The sequence below is a fragment of the Drosophila suzukii genome, chromosome 2L (assembly GCF_043229965.1).
Source record: "Drosophila suzukii chromosome 2L, CBGP_Dsuzu_IsoJpt1.0, whole genome shotgun sequence".
NCBI classification, from domain to species: domain Eukaryota; kingdom Metazoa; phylum Arthropoda; class Insecta; order Diptera; family Drosophilidae; genus Drosophila; species Drosophila suzukii.
The window spans coordinates 3,378,930-3,397,682 of record NC_092080.1 but is presented as its reverse complement, the minus strand read 5'-3'; the positions used below and the strand labels follow the sequence as shown (position 1 = coordinate 3,397,682).

Genomic DNA, 18,753 nt, shown 5'->3' with positions numbered 1-18,753 from the left:
CTGAAAGTCCAAGACGATTCTGATTGATATTATTAAGTAACTGTCTGCGCAACTGTTCAAAGATGTGTTCAACTTCCTGGATGTTTAGCCTTAACGTTTCGGGATTTTGGAAGCGCTCTTTATAGAGGAGGTTCCAGGCCAGATTCATGCTGCGGATCAAATCAATAAGGCAATTAGTACGGTCTCCGCCGGTCAGAATGTTTTTCTCTATATAGATGATGAATCGGGTCATTAAGTAGGTTGCCAGGACTTCGGCGTCGGTCGATTCCATCTGCCTCTTAAGGGCCACGAAGTACTTTAAGTTCTTGACCAAAATCCGATATTGAGGGGAAATAGGATGCCCAACTATTGCCTCGATAAACTTACGAAAGTTGAGACCTATACTCGCCTCAATCTGTTCTACGCTCATATAGTATACACTGGACTCATACGGTTGTTGTCTTCCTATACGTTCTATTAGAATTTGCAGTATGTCTAGCTTGAAGACCGGTAGCGACCTCCTAAACTCAAATCGCATTGTATTGAGAGTTTGGAGATAAACCATTCTATAGTAATCCTCAAAACTAGGCATACTTAGTTTCAGTACAGGATCTGCACTAATCTCCGAATTCGGTATGACATCCACGTTGATTAAAACATTGGTAAGACCATGACGTTGGAAATACGCTAGGGTATCCATCCACTTATATTGATCCTTCGGCCACTTGGTTTCATCAGGAGTGAGAAGGGGCCAAGTGAAATCTTCGCCAGGAGAAGCCAGCCTCAGAATATGCTCCAAGCTCCACGTTTCTGAGGAAGCATTCCAACAAGTTTGATAGTAACGTAGGACCTTGGCATCCAAATTCGACTCGTTAAAGCCCGCCATCCCCGAGCTGATATGCAGTTCCTCCATGAGTTCTCGGAGGTCCTCTAAGACCCTTTTATCCAACATTTGTCGGTCGTTCGAGAAGGATTCGTTGATGTGCCGTTCTGCGTACTTTCCGCAGGCATATTCGAAGTAATTGCCACAGGCACTGTATTCCTCGTTCATATGGTTAGGGATGTTCTTTAGGATCTTTCTGTCGGTAATACTTTCCATCACCTCTGGAGTTGGAGAAGTAGCAACAATATGTACAACCAACAGGAAAATAAACCACGTAGCAACAATATTTACAACCAACAGGAAAATAAACCACTTCATCGCTGGAATCTAACAGACGTCTACTGATGAATAGGAAGTCCATCTCGTCTGTTTTATATACTGTGAGATGGGATCCATTATAATAAAAAAAAATAACAAATTCCCAAAAATGAAAACAAAGCGACCTCGTAACATTATCAATTTAAAAAAGATTACTGAATGCCAGAGATTAGGAAGTAATTAAACACGTTGATTAGGTCCCAGAAAAGAAAATATAAATTCAATGACAAGTACAATTTTTGATTACTACCCAGAACACACATTTTTGAATTGCTTGGTGGAACTTGAATCATCTCCTTATCAATTTTAAAATTGATCAAAAATAAACATTTTCAAACGAATAAAAAATTCATAGTTAATCTGCATCACTTTAAGTCGGGCTCTATGAATGAAATGTTCTCAGATTTCTAGATTTAAGACCACTGTTGAATTGGACCAACTGTACCATCGTGCTGCTCTTGGATCAATTGGCAGGCTTTGCCACCAATTTTCCAACAAACAGGAAATATTATGCAGATCTTCATTACATTTCATTTTGATAAACACGAATGTAGTTGAGCACCGAGACTGGGGATATTGGCATTTGGTTTCGGGTTTGGGTTTGGGTTTTTAGAAGGAGCTTTTTGCCCGATGCCCGCCGCCTGATAAACGACCAGGGTTTTCCGAGGAAAACATGGTTATGGCAGCGGGGCCACGGAGGCCAGCTATGAGGTGGAAAGGTGCCACAAAGTAGTGGGAGTGGAGTGGAGTGGGTTTGGGAGTGCGGCTGGTTGTGGGAGTCGTTGCCAGAATGTGGGCGTGCCCTGCAAACCGCTTAGATGTGGCAAACAAAACGGCAACAAAAACGCGTGGAGCGTGCCTCATAATTGGCAACGTGAAACGCGGCAAAAGACGAATCCGCCAGCAACACGACAATTATTTGGGCAATGTGGTAAACGGTTTTTCGTTCTTTTTGGCCTTCTCCCAGCTTGGCCTCCTCTCTCTCTCGAGATCTCAAGAGGAGAGTATGCGGCCTCCGCATAACTTGGCTAACAAGCAAAAAACTGTTGACCAAAAATTAAGGCTCGCAATGCGCGTGCAAAGAGTCACAGAAGCAGCAAAGGCACACAGCGAAATGACACATCAGATAAGGCAATATCACCTACCCAGGCCAACTGGGAAGCCAAGGAGACACAACCTGGTCAGGATGCACTGGAAGAAAGTCTAATCAAGAAATATATATTTTTTAAATAAAGATTGTTGTGAAAAACCAAATTCATGTAATATTATAAGCTTCAATATAAAGAAAAGGAAGAAATGACTGTTTATTTTAATAGGAAACTACAATCAAATGCTGGTAAGTCTAAAATAGTTTTTAAATGGTAATAATAAAATATTTAAATTTTGTATATAGACCATATTTCAAGTAAATCTCACATTTTTTAAACCTAAGTATTATGAACCAATTCGAAAATATTGATTATTTGAGATATGAAGAGATAAAACAATAACATCTATAATATTTACGATTTAAAAAAAATATCGAGGAATCTTTACTTGAGATTTTGTTTTTTCAAGTCTGAAATAAAGATTCTTCAAGATTTTATATTCGGTTATTCGTTATCCATAATGAAACCCTTTTTTTCGTTCATACAAGCCTACGATCTTATTCCACATAGACCAACAAGCCTCATATATGTAGGTGACATATATTTAAAGACTCTCTCGTTTTTCGCAGTGCAGTAAACGAGGCGACGACGCCGTTTGTCTGCCTCGTTGCCACAGTCACAGCAGCCGCAGCCGCAGAGCGAGAGCAAGATGCAACAATTGATTGCCGGAGAAGGAGCCCGAACGCGAACCCAGACCGAAGTCCAAGTCCAGTCAGGAGCTGAACAATGCGAGGCTGCTGCTGCTGCCTTTGCTGCTGCGATTCCAACTCCATTTGGATTCGGAGGCGGCTCCTCAGGGTCGTTGCACAGCAGCAGCACCGTCTGCAACGTCGTTCCCCATTTGTACTTTGCAATGCAAAAGACGCGACGTCCTCCGCCCAGATCCTCCACCTCCATTGCCCAAATCCCCCCACTCCATTCGCCCATGTCGAGTACACGAAGTACAACACAAATTGTGGTGTCGAACATCATGTTCTCTGTGCCCCGAAAAACAAAAAAAAAATACAATCACAATGGACTTGAGACTTGAGGACAGGCCAAGAGCAAGTTGGGCCAACTAGTCGGGCGGTTTTCGGGCGGATTTTTGAGGAAAAGTCTAATTGATGAGTGGCATGTCGCAAGGCTAGACACATGCAGCATGCAGCATGCAGCAGCCGCAGCTCATTACCCCGATGTCTGGTCCTCTGGTCCTCTATGGTCTCCTCTGATCTCGGCCAGACAGACAATGGACGCATAAACCAAGGAATCCCAGAGACCCCAGAGACGCAACTTTGACGCATGAATAAGTAAGCAATGCCAATTTTCCATTTCCAATGGCAATGCCAAAAACTTCAGCTCCGAGTGACAGTGAACTGGGAGTGAGGAAAATTCATACCCACATAAAGATTGGTTGTTATAATAAAGATTTGGAGCTCAGCCAGACACCTTATTAACATATTTTTTAAAATGCATAGCTTCATACGAAGCTTTAACCTTTATTGCTTTCAAATAAAAATTAAATGTCAAGGGGGTGTTGAAAAAATTGGCATGGCTGTTGACAAAAATTATCATAATCCGAATAATAAATTGTCAAAAAAAAAAGATAATTCTGATTGTGTGAATATTGTTAAAAAAAATCTTTTTCTGATTTTTTCTTTTATCTACAAAGTCGGTTCATATTTTAACAAAACATTTGAAATTTCTTTATGAATATAACTTATATTTTAATGCGAAATACTCCTCTTTTTTTATAAAATACTATTTCGAAAGATCAAAAATTGCAGATCATATTTTCTGCATTTAAAACCTGAAAACTAATTAACCGTCTGGCATTTCCTTTGGCTATTAACCCACTATGCACGTTGGTGTGAAAGCTGCCAAAACAGCAGTCATAATAACAACAGCGACATCGACATTGGCAACAAAAAGCCTACGTGACGTTGCACAAAAATTGACGAATATTTCTTTGCTGTTAAATATTTCTTGCGCTTTTTAAGCTTGGCCACAGGAAGAAATAAATTGTTATTCTTTTGAGTAGGGGTTTTTCCCCTTTTTTTGCAATAACCATTGTTGTTGCTCTTTAACACTTTACGTGCGAAATAAGACAGCGCGAATAAGTAGAGGAACGAGATGGAGTAAGGGGTTAAGAGGAGAAAACGAGACGGAGGAAGCGCTAACTTTAAATTAGCTTTGACAAGATAAATGATCGAGCATCGGGCTAAAAACGAAATGAGAAATGGATACTACGGGCGACCTCTTCCCTTCTTTTTAAGTTGCCATGACTTAACCGATGTACGCGGTAATTGTACAGTGCGATTCGTAAAAGTAAGGTACATTGAAAGCCAAGGGAGCTGAAAAAAGTTTTAGGTACTTTGGGGAAATATTGAAAATATAATTTTGGAAACTACAATAAACTTGGTGAAAAAAAAAATTGTTTCCTAAAATTGATCTGCTCATTTAATATAATAAAGATAATCAAATGGTTTAAGTCGTTTTATGTCCGTTTTCTCGACAGCATGTTAAAGTAAAACTAGACTTTAAACTCAACATTATTTATATGTTTTCCAGGTTTAAAACAGCGGTTGTACACCGTACGTGTTGCGGCAGATATTGATCAGAGCTATTCCTTAAGTCCGCTAATGGAAGACGGCTGACCGCTGGTTAAAAACCCATTTTTAGATTAACAAGCGGATAGAGTACTATCCCAAATCGTAATACTTAAAGCCTTAATCATCTGAAACACACTGTAGCGAGTTTTATCAAATGCTTTATAACGAACCCCTCATCTGGACCTCCGTTGACCCCGACAGTTGGACTGTACATATTCACGCCTGGTGCATCCTTATCCTCATTATGCTCGTCTCCGTTTGCGTCATTGGGTCTGCTATTTCAATCGGACCGGAAAGGCCGCAGCACTAAGTATATATAATTTGAGCCCCTCCTCGGCTTCCTTCCTTCGGTTCGTTTTGGTTTGGTTTTCCTTGGGGCTGGTTCCGTGCAATTTACAATTGGCATTGGCAGCGAGGCGTCAAAAGGCTTATTAAAAGAAATTTGCAATTGCAACGGACAGCGGACACTGGAAACTGGACACTGGACACCAGAGAAGGAACCGAAGGAAGCGAAAATGTGGGGCCCAAACGGAGCCCATTTCAAATTGCATCCCAAGATGCACAGCTCGAGATTTACCATTGCAGTCCACCGTCGAGCCATTTATGTTATTTCTGCTGCGGGTCTTCGTCTGCAGCCACCATCTCCATCCCCTCCTGCTCTCTCTATAAGGCCCGATCGCACACAATCCCCCAATCACAATGGGGCAGGCACGAAACTCCACTTTTAGAAGGCACCTTATCTGTGCAACGGCATCATTATTTCACACCAGCCCAGCTGAAGGCACAAAGCAGCCATGGAGCTGCGCAGATGGAAATGGAAGTGGAGATCGAGGAGCAGGGCCAGGAGCAGGAAAGGATCGGAAGGGGCAATGGGGAACGCGTCGTCTGTGGCAGCGGCAAAAGGGCACACAAAAACGGCATAAATATTATGGCCAAGCTGCGAACGAGCTGCAGGAGCCGAACGCAAAAACAGGGTCTAGAGATGGTCATCACAAAGTATTTTATGAAAACTTGCTCTGAAATGTTATGAAAATAAATAAACAATCTATATTTTATTAATAATGGTCATTAAAATCCCCTACAATACAAATAAGAACTTAAAAGTAATATTTTGTAAAACAATTTACATTTTTCTTCAGTATTATATTGCTTTGATTGGCTTAAAAACTAGATTTCATATTGATTCAGCTTTTACATTATCCTAGGAATTTATATTTTTATGATAACAGAATCTTTATCTTTTATGCCAATTATGCCATTTCTTTAATAACATTTTAAATAAACGCTATCCAATAATTTTCTTTGATATTCATCTTATAATTAAAGTCATTTAAAAGAATCTTTAAAGCTGAATTTAACAGAAAGATATTTTAAAGAATAATATTTTCACACAAAAATAATTATCCAAGTATATTGTTCTTGAATTGAGAACATTCGTTCATAAAATTGTCTAAGTACATTTTGGTATCAATGTTTTCAGTACTAGAACGAAATGGTTAGAACGTCAGCATTTTCTCTGTGCAACACCGATACAGTTACCACAACTTGCATCAAAAAATGTTAAAAATAAAATATAACCATAAGCTAACCGAAGGTTAGGTTCCTTGAAATTCGTGTCACGCACCCATCGGTTAACCCCTTGGAAAAAGATCTCATATCGAGAACCGTACGTGGCCGGCAATGCCATGAAATGCTTAAACATAAATACAACGAGACGAGGAAGTGCAGGACGGGATGGGTTGGGATATGCAGGATGGGATGGTGAGGAGGGAGGAGTAAGGAGTTTAAAGCCGGTCCTGGCACATCGCGATGTGCTCTTGGAGATTAGTCTGAGCCATAGAGCAGCTTCGTGTCTTCGTTTCTCTTTCTGTGGCAGATGTGGATCTTGGCCAGAAGAACAGAACCCAGAGCTCGCATTTTCCCTGGGTTTTAGGTTTTAGTCTTAGACTTTGGCTTATAGCTCTAACTTTCTCTTGGCGCTGGTCAAGAGCTCGACTGATGCCATTGCCGATGCCTGGACCGCATTGTTCCCCGGCCTGCAATAAATTATCGATTAGAGTGGGCTGCCGGCTGGATATGGGCAATGCAATGCAATGCAATGCAGTGCAACTGAGGGTTCAACGACCCAGCCAAGTAACCGACTTATTACGGCCCAAAACGAAGGGTATTCGTTACCTTTTTTAATGGGTCTGCTTGTGGCCCATTCGGGTTCCTAAAAGGTTCACGCCTACACTGCGCTTTTTGCGTCCCTGCAACTGTACGCCAAGGTGTGAAATTTCCAGCCTGGCCATATTCCCCAAAGGCCCCCTAAAAGATGGTGCCATCCGAGCTACTCTTTTCCTGTCGTCCCAAAGCCTTTAATTTAATGCCAAGGCAATTCGCCTGGCCGGCAGACGTGGCTGGAATTTTAAATGTATTTTTGCAGCCACAAGAATCCGCAAAACGGCGAGCACAAAGTGTGATTAACGCGTACCTGCAACTCAGACGGGAATCGAGGACGATGGGCCCAGCCTTTTTGACACAAAGCCCTCTGCTCGAATGGCCGATGGTCTGGGCTTTTTCCTTTTTGGTCTTTCGACGACTCTCGACGTTGACAAAAAACCCGCGGGACCCGTGGATCCTCATAAATGCGCGCAGAAGCTGCACAAAAACCCGACGAGAATCCCGGCCACCTCATCCTCATCCTCATTCTCAACCCAATCCCCATCCCGGTGCTCCATCTCGATGTGCCGCCGTCTACCTGAATGGCAGTTTGTAACTTTTGTGTGGCTCGGGGCTTAAATGCCCCAACTCGTTATGCTTACCACGGCAGCAGCAGCAGCAGCCGCAGATAAGCAACCTGTGCACCTGGAAAAAGTATACACTAACATGTTAAATTGAAAGTGAGTAAGACAAACCCAAAATCACAAGATGTAATAGGATCATTGGAGAACCAAGATTGGTTTATATTTCATTTCTATTAATATTTTCAACCAAAATAAGTTGGAAAAATCTTAAAGAAAATATTTTTTAAAGCAAATATATATTTTCAGAAATATTTGAAGCCTGCTTTTAGGCGCATTTTTAAAAGATTTGAAATACAGAAGTTTCCTTTTAATCTTAAAATGCTCTTTACAATCTAATTATATATATAAATGTAAGAAAAAAACGAATTAGATAAACGAAATGTATGTCACTTAAATTTTGTCTAAAGAGAAATTACCTATTAGGTAATATCTAAATTTTTGTAGATTGTTTTAGATTCGAAATGAGTTCAATAAGTTGCACCATCATAAATCAATATTCATGATTTTGAAATATATCTTATGCATAATGAAAATGTACATGAATATATGAAATCATTATCTGATTTTGTTACTCTTCATTTTTTCGTCAGAAAACCCTTTATCCTGAGGTTTCTCTCGGTGTACAGAATCTTCTGCAGCTTGCTTTGCATGCCAGGCTGTTCGTCATACCCCCACTTAGATCCCTTCTGCCCCGCCGCAGGCTCTCCCATTTAATGAGTGTTGTCTGGGTCGGTCAGATGGGTTCGGGTTCGGATTCTGGTTTTGGGTCGGACTGGGTCCAGTGCCGTGTCGGTGACTGCATCATTTTAATAATATTGTTTACGTGACATTTGATTTATTATGAACTTTTTCTTTTGACAGATTATGTGGCGGCTCGACTCGAAGCCAGTTGGCTACTGTTTCGCCTTGGCACGCACACACTGGAGCCCTGGGATCGTTTTGGGTCCGAGGACTTAATGGATCCGCGAACCTGACTGACTGGGTTGGGGGTACGCGACTCTGGAGGGGAAATGTGAATCTGCAAACGACAGCTGCGGATGCTGGCGAATCAATTAGCCTGCCATATAACAGTAAGGTCCCACAATTACCCCAAATTACACGAAACAGTACCATATTAAGCTTATTCAATTAGGTTTGTGAACAAGGACGGGATGGCAAAAAAGGTATATGGTGATGTTAAGCTTTCTTTGGAAAAAATGTTCGATTGTAAATATATATACGTGGTATACAAAGTTTTCTATACATGTATTATACAATAAAACTTTGAATAAAAAAGTCGACAGCACTTTGAAAAAATAAAAACGGCTTTAATATAATTAACAACCCCTACTTAAAAGACCGCTATCACATCAGCACTTGTTTAAAGTCCGTAGGCTATCACATCCTTATCTAAGCACTATCACAGCGTTTACAATCTGTTTGAACTCCCACCGAAATAGTGATATTTCCTTTAATTTCCAGCGATCAGCGTCAGAATTGATTCCCATTAAATCCCTTCCTTTTATGGCCCCTCGATCCATCTTCCTGCCCCGGTCTGTGCCTTTTAACGCCTTTTTTACGACCCGCACAAACCGAAAGAAGAAAAAATTAATAGTTCTTGTCATTTGAAGCGACCAAAAATATAATTAAAAACCGTCTCAAGTGCCAGGGCTCTCGATAAATCAGTTCGAGGCGACAACACCAGAATCGGCAAAACGCATGGGATCAAAAAACGACTTGAGAACTTAAAAGAGAACATATAGCGAGAAGTGAACCAAAGCGGGAGAGAAAAACAAGAAATGTTGGCCCAGAGCCAGGCAGTTTGGATCCCATCCCATCCCCCATTCCACGCAGCACCTTCTTCTCCAAAACTCAACTCGTTTGAATGCTGAATGCCAGAAAAATGTTTTCAAATTATAAAAAGAACCTTTGCGCGGTGCAGTTTCTGGTTAGGGCTTTTTTTGGGTCCATTCGGGTTCTCTGGGTCGATTTCTGTTCCCTGTTCTGTTCTGATCTGTTTTTCTTTTTTACTTTTCGTTTTTATGTTGTCGTCTGATTCGTTACGATTATTTACAGAGAACTCGACAATGTCGTTTTAATTAAGAACCAGTTTTTTTTAGGTTTTATTTTGGTTGGTTTATTTTTTTCGCCTTTGCCCAGCGACATTTACAAATTAAATGGTGATAAGCTAAGGTTTTTTGTGGTGGGTGCCCTCTCATGCCACTGAACATTTAATTATGCGGCATGCAAGGAGTGCAACAACAATAAGTGTGCTGCACTGCGAAAAATATTCTCTAATTAAATAATTAAGACCTTCAGGTCCTTAAAGAATAATACATTTCTATATGATGTATTGTATTTGTATGAAGTCTTATATTATAACTTAGGATTGAAGAGATGTGATATGGCTGATATGATATGATGGAAAATATCCTGTCTATAAAAACTGGATCCATAAAAAAGTTATGGCCCCATCATTTTACGGTTTCCGTGTTGAGAACTGAATTAAAGAACACATTTTCGTCAGTGTGTCTGCGGTTATCGTTGAGACTTTAATCTTTATGGGTTATGAATGCACTCGAGTGGTTAGGCTCAATTTAAACAGCCATCGAGCCGGAGACCAGATCCCAGCGTTATTTACGATAGCTGTCAATAATAATAGTCATAATAAACACAATCGCTGGTCCCTTATTATGGAGGAAGGTGTTGCACCCATGCGGCGCGGCGAGGGTGCGAGTTCGTTTTAATATTGACCGATTCCGATAATGTCATAAATGTGACAGCGATAAAAATCAACTCAATTTAGATGGGTTCTATATACACATGAGGGGGGCCTGTTCCTCGCCGTTTCTATCTGCCTGCAGGTTGTTTTGGAGCAACCCTGAGACAGAGGGAGACAATTCAACTTCAAAACTTGTTTACACTTTACAGCGCTGGCAAATGTTTGATCGAATGTCTCAGCGCACATATTGACATTGTGATTAGGGTTCGACGGAAACATTCTTTCAAGCAGGAAGCTTGCACAACTCCGCTGAAAATGTCCAGAAATGACGGACAGAGAACGGCACACATTGCCGGTTCTTCAGACATTTCCATTTGCACTTCCATTTCCCATTTGAGTTTGAGTCGGCAAGCATTTTATGCAAAATCGAACACGACTTTGCACTAAAAATGAAGTGAGTTCCTGACCAGGGTGGCCAAAGGAGAGAAGGCTTTTTAAAGTTCTGTACTTCATTACTGATCTGAAAAGGCCCTTTAGGTGGGAACTAAACAGAACTGGGAGACTGACAGGTGCACTTAGGATATTGTAGATCCTTTAAGTTATTTTTATACATTTAAATTCTTACTTACGATCCTACTTATAAGTATTTTAAACATTTACTTTTTTAACAACTTATAAACCAAGTAGATTAAAATCATGTTATCTGTTGACATGCTCGAAGAACCGTCATACAATGAAAGGAATATTATAAGAAATTTCCAAATAAGTTACAAATTCTTTAAATACTATAACTTAATAGTAGTTTATTTTCTTTGAAAATGTTTATAAATTAAAAAAATGTTTTAAATTGTAATGCAGGGGATTTTCTGAATAAGACAAAACGAAACCATTCCAAATACAAGCTCATTCACATTTAGCTCGGGGCCATTTAGCAATGTCGAATGGTACTTCCTTTGGCAGTTCTTCTTCGAAAAGAATACTGTCAATGCATATGCAGATATATGAACATTGTCAGTCATCTTGCAGTTTTCCAAAGCCAGCCAACTCTCTTAGTCCAGTGGAGTCGAGTGAGATTTCTGCGCATAGATTGGCAACGAGCGGGGAAATAAATTGCTTTTGGCTTATGCAAAAGCTGGGCTCCTTTCCCTGGAGGATGGAGATGGTCATCCCGGCCAGCATCCAAAGAGGCCAGCCAAAGCGCGAAATTTCTCGTACGTGTGCGATGGTCCGGTCCGCAAAAAAAGAGTCAAGGAAGTCAAGAAGAACTGTGGAGAATCGCGAAATATTCTCCAGCGTTGTTATCGCCGCCTTTGGATCGCTGAGGTTGAGGCTCCGGCAGCGGAATGCGACGCACAATTAATCATATCTGAATATATTGCGCCCTTTGGTGGCATAAATCTCGCCGGACTTTAAGCCGCTCTCTCGGGAACTTAAGAACTTAAAAAAGCAGGAAAAAAAGGAAAACTGCGCATTTTAGCGCTTCACGCGCATGCGCAACCAATCGCTTGATTAGTTCCCAAACTCCAGGCTCGGGATAAGCTTGTAAAAAAGAAAAGTTAAACCCCAGACTGAACAGGAAATAAGCTCTGCTAATGGAATCCGAATGGTTCGGATCAACATTCCATCGGCCTGCCCCAGCTTATTACAGTCCGTAATGAGAGTTCCCAGCTGCATTGCTGCAGCCCATTTGCCAATTAAATGAAATTAAAGTCATATCTGGCAATTGCCGTCTTTGGTTCTGCGACTGATGAGGTGTCGCCAGCGGGACGCGTAATTAACCCCATGGATACCCCATCCACATTTCTATGCCGCATCCAAAGAACCGAGCAGCAGACTCTTCTAATTAAATTGTGGTGGGCACTTTTTAATTAAGGCAATGCTGAATGCACACTGGCAAGCATCCAACATTTATTAAAACTGCAGCGGAGGATCGCATCGGTGATATAGGGCCTGGCGAAAGGCAAAATCTAGTTAATTAAAACAATATTGGAAATATTTGTGATAAGCAAACCGCTTTAATTGTACGTAAATTACTTACAAAGCGACGCTTGAAGTCTTCATTAACTTTGTATAATAATTTCATCCGTCACAATCAACTTGAATGAATAAATACAAATGAGATTTAGTTTTCCTCATAAGTTGCCCCATTGTGAATTCGCTGCTTGGGGGCAATTCCAAGTTGATTCAGTGCATCATAAGCAGGGAGACATTGTTATTGACTTTGTGGAACCAACCAAAAGCCAAAGGAGACCGCAATTAAGTGCATATAAATTTCGAATTTTTACGATCTACGCTCTTATAAAAAGCTCACTCTATGGGCACAGTTACAGTCACAGCTGCCAAAGGAGCACCCAAAAGACCCATTCAGCTGGGCTCAAAATGCATAAAATGGGACGATTTATGTCCAAGTGTTCGAACTGGCGAAAAATATGAGCGAAACTCATTCGTGAAGGAAACGAGGATGCCCGCTGGTTTTCTATTGATAATTAGCCATGACATTGCTTAGCTTGAGGCCATGAACTGTTGAAAAAACCCTAGTAGTTTATTTTACAGAGAAAGAAATTTAGTGGCATGAGGTATATGTTGTTAATCTACATTTATGAATAATCTATATATTTAAATCTCTTGCTTAAATTCGAAGAATAAACGCAGATCCAAAAACACTAAAGCTACTGCATTCAATATTTTACTACACATTACTACTTTCGTATCGGTTTGTGTTGACAACTGATTTTGCCCCAAGTAACCCCAAACTTTTTATACAATTTGTAAGAAAAGTCAGAACTGAGTAAATGGTACATTTTTTTCAGACAAATTCCTTTCATTTAATTAAATTTACAACTTAAATATAATTTATAATGTAGGTACTTTTTAAATTTAAAGTTAAAATCGCCATTAAGCACAAAAATCCAAAGTTGGGGAGAATACTTTTTAAGTGCGAATTCTAAGCAGATTATAAGGGATTATTAATTAAAGGTTTTTCAAAAGGCTCCCTTACTGAAGTATTTTTTAAAATCCTCAAATTTATTTGACCGTACTCGGAGGGTAAATAATTTACTTTTATAAAAAGCCCTCGACTCATAACAGTATTCCCAAAAAAACACGATCAACTTCTGCCCCTTCCTTTTCTTTCGTGTAAAACCGGATTGAAAACACTTCTGCGAGGCCCTCCTCGCAAGGGCTTATCTTAATTTTTGCATTTAATAACCGCATTGCGGCTGAAACGAGCCAGCGAACTGCCACCGGTGGTCAGTTGGGCAGCGATCGCGACGGGCGGCCATTAAGCTTAATATGGCCAAGTAAATTCTTGGCCAACTATGCCGAGGTGTGAAGAAAAGTGTCGACTTGTTAAGCCGGGGCCACAGCGGGCCCAGACAGATAGCCACCACCTTCGGGATGGGATCGCCTGAGCGGCGGACATTTCTCGGAAACAACGCGCGCGATTCGTGGAAGCAATAAATAAGGAGGCGGAGGAGGAGGCAGCGGCATTGTCCTTCATGTGTTTCGTGGCGTAATAAATTTTATACATTTTTTTTCTCCTTTTTTCCCGGCACAAGGATATGGCGAAAGGGCCAAAAGACCTGGCCAGACCAACACCAACCGCCCTGTCGCACTCAATTAGCGAAACGCGAGTCGCGCGCGTTTTTGGCGCGGCAAAATCTGTTTGATTTCCCCGGCTAACTTTACGATCTGCGTGCGGTTTCCTTGTTGAGGCAAATTAACTAGACCTGGCCCAAAGATCACCTAGCTACTCTCAGGGGCTGTCAACACTCGGCATTGTCTTTGCCGCCTAATGTCCAGCCAAACAATGGGTGGAAAAATAATATACAAGTTGCCTATAAAGTGCCTGCTTAAACTTTGATGGGCTTAGGAGCCATAAAAAAGCATCATAATGGTAGCTGCTCTATAAAACAAAATACGAAGCCAAGTGGAATAAAGCGGGAGTTAAGCCCCGAATCCGTGAAAGCAAATTCAATTTGGCGATTGTATCGAAGTCTGTGTACACTTTATGGGCAAGAGCCATTCGAAGCGGTTGTTAAAACGAAATTTGTTTTTTTAATTAGTTCGGGCAGCTAAAAATTTCATTAAACTTAATGTGGAAGTAATACTACGCAAAGCGATGTGGGCTACATAAAATTAAGGCAGCCTGATTTCATTCTACGAAAATATTTGGAATGGAGGTGATTATTGTTTCCATTTGGTTTAATATATTTTGGGGTAGGTATCTTAAACCAATCTAAAAAAAGCATTAGCGTTTTCCCAAAATAAATTAATCATTTGGCCTTATTCCTTGCAAAAATTTGAGTTCTAAGATGATTATAAAATCGTAAGGGAATTAAAAATATATATTTCAAGGAACTGGTTATCTTTGATAACTTATCAGTTTTCTAATAACATATAACAATTATGGGTATTACCAGAAAAGTTATTTTATTGCAATATTTGAAAGTGCAAAAGTGCATTTATAAAGCATTCTTATCAGAGGCTTAAGCTTTTATAGCATTTCCAGTTCTTGATGAGTCAGTACCTATGAGTAATAAAGTGCTTGCAACCCATAGAAAAAGCACATAACATCTAACGCCTCGAAGTGTATAAATTGATCACGGCCATTTTTTTGATATTCATATTTAAATCGCTTTAAAATCGCATCAAAACCAAACGGCCAATTGAAGTGCTGCGATTCGATTTGATTCCATTCCGCTTCCAATTCGGATCGTCGCAGATGGTCGCGCATAAACTCGGTTGTTTATGGGCCTAAGCGGCTTTGGTGTTTTGGTTTTGGTTGTGGCTTTCCTGGCTCAGTAACTCCGTTTGTGCCCCGGTTTTCAGTGCCTCCGCATCTCCATCCACATACCAGGTCTGCGTGACCAGGTCTTTTCAGCCATCGGCCATCGGCAATGTCTAATCCATGGCAATTAATTACATCGTTACACGCGCTGCCGCCAAACAACTTAATACAACATAAATAATTGTCAAAATGCTCGGCCACAGACGCGCGAATTAGTCTTCATTATGTCAATAAATCTTGGCCAATTGCCACACCGGATCATGCAACATCCAAACGGGAGTCAATATATCTTTATGCACCTGTCCCACGCCGAAATGGAAACTCTAGTTGGGCGCTGTCCAATTTTATCATCAGGTAATGTATACTTTAATGCAGAAAAAATAAATATTTCTGGATTTATTATATTATAAAGGAGAGAGGCTCGGAACTTTAAAAACAAAGTGATTACATTCATCTTTGTAAGAAATACCCATCAGAATATCCAGTAAAAACGATCATTTTTTTTAATCTGACGGGAAATGCCAATTGCCTTATTGATGGATTGTAATTTTTTTTAACACAGACATACTATATAAGAAGTGGACGCCAAAGTTGGTCTATGGCCGTCTCAAAAGATGATTATGGTCATGACAACTTAATGACGAACACAGCCTCGGCCTGGGAACCCGATCCGATCCGATCCAATCCAATCCGTTGCGATCCCAAAAGCGAGCCCTCGTCGTCTGGAAACCCCTCAAGTGGCCGGGTGGTGACCGAAAAACGAGACTGGCAAATTTGCATAAAAATCACTGGTATAGCCCCTATACCCCGCCTCCTTCAGGTGACATTAACAAGCCACAAAAAAGGAAGCACCAGCCACTGTGATACGACCAAATTTTAATTAAAAGTTTAGTGGAGCGAGAGACACACGCCAACGACAACGACAGCAACACAGCAGCAACATCAACACCAAAAGCAACCCAAGAGCAACATTGCACAATGGGTTAGAACTTTATTTGCTTTGTTATTAATTAAGAACACCTTTTTATAATTTTAAGGATTAAATGATAGGTGTATTACTCTATTAAGTAATTTGGAGGTTTACCTTTAAAAAACATACTTAAGAAGTTCCAGAAAAAATAATTCTCTACATGAAAGATTATTTAAGCCCTTATGAGTCTTTTTGATTTAAAATACAATGACTGGATTTATTTTTAGATAATGACAATCCTAACAACACTAAATATATAGTTCTATGAGATGTTGTTAAACCTTTAAACTTTTTTCTTTAGGTTGCCATGGCCGTTTTAAACATGTTTTGTAATATAGTAAGTTCGTCAAAAATAAGGCAGGTACACAGGTAATTTCATTCTTACAGAATTTTTTGGAAACTCTTAATATTTAAAGCCCAATTATAATATCTCAAGATTTTTGCCAAAAAATATGACTTTTTGCCCATGGTACCCCAGACAGCAAGAACAACCCAGGCGAACTGAGATCTTTGGGGCACAGCGACCGCAAAAGGTTGCTGGGGCAGAATGCCGTGCAACAAGTGTCAGGAGAGGCAACATGGCTAACAAGCGTCGCCTGTTCGTCGCCGCCATCGTCTGCTGTCAGCAATACACGCAAAAAAGGAAATAGTACACGGAAAACAAAAAAAGAGACAAAAACAAGAAGGAACCACACCGGGGACGAGGTGTTAAAGTAAATATGCAAGCGCTTACAACAAATTTTACATGCCGCTGCAATAATTGAAAAATCATGTTGCCGCACAGCGAATGTTGCAGCGTACGAGAGCAACATGTTGCTACATGACTTTGTGCTTAGCCAGAAATTCAACAGGTAAGGTCAGCTATAAAAACATGGATATTTTGGAAAAAAGATGCAGGAAAATGATGGAAAATAGTTGTATCACATTTTAAGGAATGCGGCAGGAAGGAGTGGTGATTATCTTCGGAAAGCAAAACCAATAAGATCGATAGATTTAGTCAAATAAAAATTAAAATAAAGCTGTTGTATTAGGGACTTTAATACGAATATCTTATAAGTAATGTACTCAACTATATATCCTTAAAATATATTTGAAATTAAACGTTTTTCGGCTCTTTTACAAGAGCGATAAATACTCACATTTTTTTTTTATGAAAGAATTTGACTTTACAATCTTTTTTTTTAATCATGCTTATTCCAATGTTTATTTTAAGAGCCATGTAAGACTATATAATATTTTTACCCCCATATCATGTTATATCTTGCCAAGTTTTATGCCTCTCCTTAGTTTTGTTGGAATAGCCCCAGCCTTATATGTAACTCTAATGCTGTTGCTTAAGGGTCCTGGGTTCCCAAGTAACTCAGCTTCTGTTATCTTAGCAATTCCCCCAAGCGGATTGCGGATGTGCATCGGCAATATGCGGATAGCTCTGCTTTGGCTCAGATTTTTGCTTCGGGAATTGCCCTAAAAGAATCGCAAACCACGCCGAGAATCACGTACATAAATAAATAATAAAAACGCAGGCGTACATATACTGGTGTATGTTTGTACATTCACGCCGCAACGGAAGCTGCAACAGTAGCGGTTGAAACAACAAACAAACAAACATTCAAGCCGCCACCGCAATGGTTGTTGTTGTCCATTGTTGTTGTGGCTTTTTTTGTGGCCAATGCCGCTGCAATTGCCACTGATCGCGTCGATTCAATTAGTAATTCTAAAAAGGCGGCAAGCGACGTCTTTTGCATCCTAATGAGTGCTGCTGCTGCTGTGCCAGCAGCCGATGTTGCTCCTGCAGCAGCAACACATGCAGCATGTTGCCGCTGCAATAACATTTGTTCATAACAAACAAGAGGAAAACAGAGAGACAGGGCCAGTTTTTCCATTCCAATTGTGCCGGCACAGCACTTTTCATGCCCAAATGCAGTTTGTGATTGCTGCTGTGACTGTTGCTGTTGCAGTTGCTGATGTCGCTGCTGTTGCTGCTGCTGCTGCTGCATTGACTATTTTTGTCATCCACGTTTACGCACTGGTCGTGCAACATGTTTGCGCGTTCATTCGCCGGCTCCTGCCATTTCCACAGAAAATGTAATTACTGTGATTTAATTTTTTTCCACATTTACTTCTATTGCCGCAACTGCTGCTCTTGGCCAGATTGCAACTGGCATTGCCATTTCTGCGCGCGCACTGCAAACTTGGCTCAAATTAATTCTTCAAGCCCAAATGCGATCTGGCCCAAGCTGCAGCTAATCAAACTTTAATCAATGCGGCATTTTGATGCGACATTGCTCGTTTCCTTTTTTCTTTTTTTTTGTATTCAGCAGACCGTTTCCATAGTTGGCACGATGGGAAAATATGTTGCTTGGCCTGGGAGGAAATCTGTGTACGGTCATGCCGAGAAATTGTTATTAATCTGGAATGGTCATGTGGGGAAATTAAACGATCGTAAACCAGGTTCGAGTATTTCAAATGCTCAGCCAGCCATTTCGATATCTGATAAGTGCTGCAATCAATTATGCGTTTTGGTATGAAGTATCTGGGTAATGGATAAAGTCATTACTTTTAAAGTGGTTTAAGAAGATCCTAAAAAGTTA

At 40.4% G+C, this 18,753-nt stretch overlaps 1 protein-coding gene and 1 long non-coding RNA gene across 2 annotated transcripts in view; both read right to left on the bottom strand.

The window, feature by feature from the left end:
• Positions 1-18,753, bottom strand: part of tkv (serine/threonine receptor kinase thickveins) — a 59,777-nt gene that overhangs the window by 32,229 nt on the left and 8,795 nt on the right. The gene's annotated exons all lie outside the window — the stretch shown is intronic.
• LOC136117098 (uncharacterized) lies at positions 6,341-7,506 on the bottom strand. The gene is made up of 3 exons (XR_010654375.2): positions 7,390-7,506; positions 7,092-7,315; positions 6,341-6,952 (listed from the first exon to the last, which is right to left on the bottom strand). It is a non-coding gene; the product is annotated as an uncharacterized lncRNA (long non-coding RNA).